Here is an 8,898-nt window from a genome sequence, read left to right on the forward strand (position 1 = left end):
GCTCATTGTTGACGAAGTCTGCAGCATGTGTTCCTTTCCTGTGATAGAAACACCCCAGAAGAATCTTGGTCCAGATTTTATAAAGATCCCTCATGTCCTTGACACGCTTTGTCTCCTTTACGTCTGTGTAAAGGGTAGATAACACTTCATCCCAATCAGCCCTTTGACCAATTTCATAAGCACCCTCAGGGTTTCTTAGATCGAACATCATTCTCAGAATGTTCTCAGTAATGACCACAAACTTCCCATGGACGAAAGACAGAATGGATTTAGGGGCAACAACAGCATGCACCCAAAATTTCTTAACAAGATCTGGGTAGACTGGTCCACAGAACTCAGCAAATAACGAGGTCCATCTTTGAAAAAGAATATCTTCTTTAAGACGAAAGTTATGTTCTTCGAGACTATCAAAGTCTACCATGAGTTCACAGATAACTTCCAACTCCTTTTTGGAAATAGAACAGGCAATAACCGGAGTAATTTACTGATCTTATTCTTGCAGATGGAGAGGGACAGATGAGCCAACATTGTGAGATGATGAAGCGGCCATTGAAACAGTACTGAGATTTGAAGAACAATTTCTGGGTTTGCGCTTAGGGTTTGAGAAGAGACCGAAAAGGTTGCAAAAATGCATGCAAGAAGAAAGAGAGAATGGGAGCGAAAAAGATAAACGTTATGATTTGAAATGTATTTATAGAAACGGATTTGAAAAAGAATGCAATAAAGTTATGAGAATGAACAGTTACAGAATCAAATGAAATCAATTGCATTAAATGATGAGTGACGTTAGGTGAGAGATCGTGGTAAATGAAATGATTTAACACAGTTACCTAGGACGGCGTCCCATCAGATTAACTCACGCTTTTACCAACCGTACATACACGTGTTCACCATCGGAATACTCTTGATGACAGCTGTGTGGCACTGAATAGAACTTTTCATCTTTTGATTCTGATCACTGCTTCTGATTGTTGTTCTTTAGAAATGATTTGGTTCTGATAGGATCATCTTTCTTTCCAAGGATCACATCTTCTGAGTGAGCTGAGGTGAGTCTAGAAGATCTTCTGACAGTTGGCTCTTCAGAAATTTTGAGATTCTCTAAAGACGCAGCAACTTGATCTTCTGATTCTTTGCTTCTAAGACTTTCAGCTTCGGGAGCTTTGCTTCTTGGTTCTACAGCTTCTGATATGTCAATATCTATATCTGCAAAATTCTCAAACTGCTTTGGCTTTTCAAGACCAAGCTTATCATCAAATCTGATATTGATTGATTCTTCTACAACCAATGTTTCAGTATTGTATACTCTGTAGCCTTTAGAGCGTTCAGAATATCCAAGAAGAAAACATTTTTGTGCCTTAGAATCAAACTTACCAAGATGATCTTTAGTATTCAGAATAAAACACACACATCCAAAAGGATGAAAATATGAAATGTTGGGCTTTCTGTTCTTCCACAATTCATAAGGAGTCTTATTTAGAATAGGTCTTATAGAGATTCTATTCTGAATATAACATGCAGTGTTTATTGCTTCTGCCCAGAAGTGCTTAGCCATATTGGTCTCATTGATCATGGTTCTGGCCATTTCTTGTAGAGTCCTATTCTTTCGCTCTACAACTCCATTTTGCTGTGGAGTTCTAGGGCAAGAGAAATCATGGGCAATACCATTTTCTTGAAGAACTCCTCAAAGAATCTGTTCTCAAATTCGCCACCATGATCACTTCTGACCTTTATGATTTTACACTCCTTCTCAGATTGGATCTGAGTGCAGAATTCAAAGAACACTGAATGAGACTCATCCTTGTGTTTTAAGAACTTTACCCATGTCCAGCGGCTATAATAATCTACGATGACTAATCCATATTTCTTCCCTCTGACAGATGCTGTTTTGACTGGTCCAAACAGATCAATGTGCAGAAGTTCTAACGGCCTTGAGGAAGAGACAACATTCTTAGATTTGAATGCAGGTCTGGAGAACTTGCCCTTCTGACATGCTTCACAAAGAGCATCTGATTTATATTTCAGATTTGGGAGACCTCTGACCAGATTTAGTTTGTTAATCTTAGAAATCTTTCTCAAACTAGCATGTCCTAATCTTCTATGCCAGACCCATTGCTCTTCAGAAACAGACATAGGACAAGTCACCTTCTGCTTCTCAAGATCAGAAAGATCAATCTTATAAATGTTGTTCTTTCTCTTGCCTGTAAATAGGATTGAGCCATCCTTCTGACTTACAGCCTTGCAAGACTTTTGATTGAAGATTATATCATAACCATTGTCACTTAATTGACTTATGGACAATAAGTTATGCGTTAATCCTTCTACAAGAAGTACATTAGTTATGGAAGGAGAGTTACCAGTACTTATGGTTCCAGAGCCAATAATCTTGCCCTTCTGATCTCCTCCAAACTTGACTTCTCCACCGGATTTAAGCACCAGGTCTTGGAACATAGACCTTCTTCCCGTCATGTGTCGCAAGCACCCAGAGTCCAAGTACCATGACATTTTGTGCTTTGCCTTCTTTGCTGCTAAGGATATCTGCAACATAAATTATCTTCTCCTTAGGTACCCACAATTTCTTGGGTCCTTTCTTGTTAGTTTTCCTCAAGTTCTGATTGAACTTGGGTTTAGCATGATAAGTAACAGGAGGAACAACATGATATTCTTTAGGTTTGGCAGCATGATATTTCTTAGGTTGTGTCACATGCTTCTTGGTGTGTGTAGTGTTAAAAATCTGTGCATGTGAGGTGAGCTTAATATCATGTGCGTGGCCATATTTGAACTGATCATACAATGGCTTGTATGTGATTTTCAAATCATCAACAGGTTCAAATTTATGTGAGGTGTCACCCTCATAGCCAAAACCAAACCTTTTGTTTCCAGAAACACCATATATCATAGAAGCAAGATGACTTCTGCCAATACTTCTAGATAGGAACTTTCTGAAGCTCGAGTCATATTCTTTCAAAATATGATTGAGGCTAGGAATGGATTTTTCTGATTCAGAAGGAGATCCACTATCTTTGGATAATTTCAAAACTTTTTTCTTTAGTTCAGAATTTTCCACTTCCAGCTTCTTAGTTTCAAATTCAAATTGCTTTTTCAGCTTTTTGTATTTGATACTAAGATGAGCCTTGAGTTCTAGAAGTTCAGTTAAACTGGAAACTAACTCTTCTCTAGATAGTTCAGAAAATAACTCTTCATAATCTGTTTCTGATGTAGATTTTGATCCATCATCCACTGTGGCCATTAGTGCAAAGTTAGCTTGCTCTCCTTCAGAGTCTGATTCTGATTCTGATTCAGAATCATCCCATGTTGCCATAAGACCTTTCTAATTATGAAACTTCTTCTTGGGATTCTCCTTCTGAAGTTTTGGACATTCACTCTTGAAGTGTCCAGGCTCATTGCACTCATAGCAGACGACCTTCTTCTTGTCAGATCTTCTGCCACCAGAAGATTCTCCTCGGTCAAACTTCTTTGAACTTCTGAAGCTTTTGAATTTCCTTTGCTTGCTCTTCCAGAGTTGGTTTACCCTTCTGGAGATCATGGACAGTTCATCTTCTTCTTCTGATTCTGATTCTTTAGAATCTACTTCTTCAGCCTGAAAAGCGTTAGTGCATTTTTTAAAATTAGATTTTAATGCAATAGACTTACCTTTCTTCTGAGGCTCATTTGCATCCAGCTCTATCTCATGGCTTCTCAAGGCACTGATTATCTCTTCCAAAGAAACCTCATTCAGATTCTTTGCAATCTTAAATGCAGTCACCATTGGACCCCATCTTCTGGGTAAGCTTCTGATGATCTTCTTTACATGGTCAGCCTTGGTGTAGCCTTTGTCCAGAACTCTTAATCTAGCAGTTAGCGTTTGAAATCTTGAGAACATCTTCTCAATATCTTCATCGTCCTCCATCTTGAAGGCTTCATATTTCTGGATTAGAGCAAGAGCTTTGGTCTCCTTGACTTGAGCATTTCCTTCATGGGTCATTTTCAATGACTCATATATATCATAGGCAGTTTCCCTGTTAGATATCTTCTCATACTCAGCATGAGAGATAGCATTCAGCAAAACAGTCCTACATTTATGATGATTTTTGAAAAGCTTCTTTTGATCATCATTCATTTCTTGTCTTGTAAGCCTTACGCCAGTAGCGTTCACTGGATGTTTGTAACCATCCACCAGAAGATCCCATAAGTCACCATCTAGACCGAGGAAGTAACTTTCAAGTTTATCTTTCCAGTATTCAAAGTTTTCACCATCAAATACTAGCGGTCTAGTATAACCATTGTTACCATTTCCATTGTATTGCTCAGCTGAGCCAGATGTAGATGTAGATGAAGGTGGTGGAGTCTCAACCATCTTGACTTAGTGTTTTTCTCTTCCTGAATCTTTTCTAAACACGGTTAAGTGCTTGCACCTTAGAACCGGCGCTCTGATGCCAATTGAAGGATAGAAAAACACTTAGAAAGGGGGGTTTGAATAAGTGTAGCTTTAAAACTTGTAAGATAAAAACAATTTGCACAATAATTTTTATCCTGATTCGTTGTTAACTAAACTACTTCAGTCCACCCCCTTGGAGTGATTTACCTCACCCGAGGATTTAATCCACTAATCACACGAGATTACAATGGTTTTCCACTTAGAAACACACTAAGTCTTCTAGAGTATCCTGATCACAACTTGATCACTCTAGGAACAATCTGCTTAGACAACTTCTAAGACTTGCTAGAGTATACTGATCAACAACCTGATCACTCTAGTACTTACAAATTAATGAAAACAAATTCTTTTAAGAGTTACAATGCTTCTTATAAAGCTATTATCACAACTGTGATTTTCTCTTAAGTTTAAGCTTAAATCTCACTAAGATATTACAACAGCAAAGTAGTGAGTTTGATGATGAAGTTTGAGAGCTTTTGAATTTGACAGTGTTTTTGTATAATGCGCAAGTGTTGTAATTCGTAAGTTGTAACCTTGCTTCTCATCAGAACTTCATATTTATAGGCACTTGAGAAGATGATCGTTGGGAGCATTTAATGCTTTGCATAATCCGTACAGCATTGCATTTAATGTTTCACTCTTTTGTCAACTACCTCGAGCCTTGTTTTCGCTGTGTCTACTGACGTTGCCTTTAATAGCTTCTAACGTTCCTTTTGTCAGTCAGAGTAGCCTGCCAGTCTAGTACTGTCATACCCCAAATTTGTCCTACCCCTTTACTTCTAACTGGCTTAGGCTTTGCATTCATGTACATACATCATCTAGGTCATAATCCACATGCATGCATCCATACCATGGGTACTATTCAAAGGCTAGCAAGAAAAGGCTCCATTGCAAAGAAATTTGATCAGAGAATGAGGAAACTGAGGTATAACCATGTGGCTCTATGTTCATTGAAGTCCTCCTGGATTGGGGTGTCTCTCTGCTTCAAATCAGGGCATTGATTAAAGGGTACAAGCCTGCAAATCATCCGGTTCTTTAAATCAGGGTTTCTTTGACCAAAGTCAACCAGTTGACTTTCTGGTCAACATTTAATCAGAAATGGCTTCTATGTGTGGAAAAATTCTCATACTGACTGTGTGGACGTGTTTGTTTGACTGATTGTGAGTGGAAGGGACTTAATCGGGAATTTCATCAATAGTCGGAAAAATCGGAACAGTTGACTTTCGGGTCAAAATCAGAAGAATTACTCAAATGTTGACTTTTAGTGGAAAGTCGGTCAAGAAAAGTCAAAGAATGAATAAAATCGGAAGTCTGACAAAAAGTTGCCAAAAATAGAAAGAATAACAAAAAGGGAAAGTTTCATACTTAGAATTTTTTTGAGGGTTTAAATCTTGATGAACAGCCCACTTCAGTCCTGATTTACACGTGCCAAAAGGCCTTATTTGAGAAAATTCCCAACATAAAAATTGTTCACATCATGGCATACTACAACTTTGTAGTTGAAAGTTTTTGCACCTGAAGCATGGCTGGAGAGTTATTAATGTTCAAAGTTGGAGGTTTCATTTAATACAAGTCACAAAGCTGGGCAGATTGCTGGGTACGCGTGGAGCAATTCATCGAACATGTGGTGTGCCATATTAGAATCTAATTTTAGAGTAGTACGAGGGTCTTTGAAATACATAATTGGTATGCTTATACTCTCCTCCATGTTTTCTCTTCAATAAGCCAAGAACCAAGTTATTTGGACACATATTGAACCAATTATGAGTCTGCAAAGTTGTGCCCTCGCGAAGTTCGTGTCACGCGTCCAGCAAAGCCAGAATTCCAGGTCACGCGAAGCATTTACACAAACAGGTGGTGTGCCATAATGGAAGCAAGTTTTGGAGAAATTCAAGGATCCTTTGACTTCTAACTTGATACTAATCCCTTCATCTCCATCTCCTCTTTCCAATAGTACCAAAATCATGGGAATTGGACGCATATCGAGCGAGCTACGAAGCCTTAAAGTCATGCCCTCGCAAGACTCCATTTTGGACTAAAGAACGGGCCAGCTTTCATGCCACGTGCGTGCATCCCTAGCAGTGTTGGTGTCACATGTTCATGATCGTTTTACCTCACTTCAAGGCATCTTCTCGAGACATTTGCAACACCATTGTTGCTCTCTTCCATGTCCACTTGAATTAGAACCCGAGTTTAGGCCGAGAGAGTGTCTAGGGAGAAAGAAATAGGGACCCAAAGTGAAGGTTATGGCCATGTTAGACCAGGCATTGGCATGAGCCTAGTGTTGCAATATGCATGCACCCATCCACTACTACAACTCACTAAGCATAGGAAGAGAAATCTATACTACACTCATCCTCACCACATATACCATGCACCTTCATACTATATAAAGATTCCACCTTCACGAATCCAGACACGCTTTTCATTCCTTCTTTTTTCAGTTTCAGAATCCTCACACTCTCATTCTCTTCCCTCTCTTTTCTCTCTCATCTCCCATAACTGTTTCTCTCACATCTCTAACCACCATAACAAACTTTCCCTCCACCATAACTAACTCCTTCCAACCTTCATCACCACCACGCAGCAACCGCAACAACCTTCATCACCACTACGCAGCAACCACAACAACCTTCATCACCGCCACTGCACCACCATCCGGCTCATCCTTCCGCCGCGAGCAACAACAACGCAACTGCACCTTCATATGCGATTTGCGCTCATCACCTTCACTGATCTTCATCATCACCTTCGGTCATAACAATCATCGTCTTCGCATCATCATCCATAGGTCTGAAGCTACTCCGCTTGATATCATCATCGTCAGCATTCCAAGAAGAGCGGAAGTCTTTTTCAAAGATCTGCTGCAAGAATCACCAGTAGGTAAGCCTTGATCCCTCTCACATGTTAGCAAATGTATGAGCTGTGTTGTGGCGGTACTCGATGCAATTTGTGTGTAGTTTTTCAATTCTTGAACTATGATTCGGATTGCATGAAATAATGGTTACTTGAACGTATGAATTGTGTTATTAGATCATGCACAGCGTGGGGAATGTTTTGGTGTAAATAGCTCGGGGTCTTGTTAATTTGTTAGAGGCTTTAGCTTTGATTTTTCTATTCGGTTTGCAAGTTAAAGGGAGAATTAACAAAATTTAAGGGCATATTCGAACTCAGTGGTAAGAACCGAGTCGATCGGTGGCCGCGACTTTAATTTCTGGGCAGTTTCATGTATCTCCGGCGAGAGGAGAGTTGGGGAAGACGACCGGAATAGTGAATTCCGGCGTCTGCATGTTTTCACGTTCACTTCTATTTCGCTGAGGTGGCGCCACACCATTGGATCACTCCCCTTTTGTCTTGGTGCGTTTTATCTTACTTAAATGATTGGCAGGTAACGTGTCGCAGTGTGATTGGTTCAGCTTTGTTTTTGTTTGCTAGTCACTTAAAACACAATTGACCAATTGATTTCTTCTCCTACGCATGCATGTCACGTTTCATTCTTGAAAAAACCATATGACATAAAAATAAGTGCTGAGAAAAAAATGGAATACATGCTGATTAGTGAATGAAATAGAAGATTAGTTGGGTCACGAAAATTCTGGGCCTGGAACGTTTCTCAAACCGCACCCTCATACTGCTAGCGCACCACCACATTCTGGAACGGGCCTCTGAGCGTTATTGCTCTTACCACCTCCCCCTGTTTTGAGCCCAGATTTTCCTCTAGCCAGTTTTTTAATCCATTTGAAAATGCTGGTGCACCCCCTGGTAGTTTAGTTCTAGTTCTCATTTTAATTTTTGTTTTCTTTTATTTTTGCTTTTGCTTCTTAATTCTTTTTAACTCAAATAAAAATACGTAAAAATGGTTTTAGATATTTTAGAGGGTGTAAATAATTTTCATGATTTTGTTAATTTTCCTTAATTGTTTTAATCCTTTTAATAAATCTTTTTTCACGATATGTTCGAATTCTCTTTTGTTTTTGAGCTTCTTTGTAAATAATTCTCTAATAGACTTAGGAATTGATTTTTAGTCTCGATTTTTTGTGTAGAATTAATAGATGAATGTGTGCTTGTGAATATCGTTTGTTTGCTATAGTTCTCAATTTCATTTGTCGCATATTGATTTTCTTTTGCTTATTCCATGTAATTGTATAGTTTATCATTTTAAATCCCTTATATTAGACAACTTAGACTAGATTTAGAAATAGTTCCCTTCTTTCATTCTTTTCCCTTTCGACTTTTAAAATACTTAATAAATATCGATGAAGATCATACCGTTATTATATTTCATAGTAGGAAGGAAATGATTGGGGTGTAGGCCCCGATGTATGTTCTTTCCTACTTAGCGGAGAAGAAATGGTTGAAGTGTGAAGCTTCGACGTATTTCTTAACCGTTGTTTAGAGAAACGATCGTGGTGTAGGCCTCGATGTGCATTCTCTAAATATTCACAAAAAACTCTTTTTGTATC

This window comes from Vicia villosa, linkage group LG3, assembly GCF_029867415.1.
Source record: "Vicia villosa cultivar HV-30 ecotype Madison, WI linkage group LG3, Vvil1.0, whole genome shotgun sequence".
Classification (NCBI taxonomy): domain Eukaryota; kingdom Viridiplantae; phylum Streptophyta; class Magnoliopsida; order Fabales; family Fabaceae; genus Vicia; species Vicia villosa.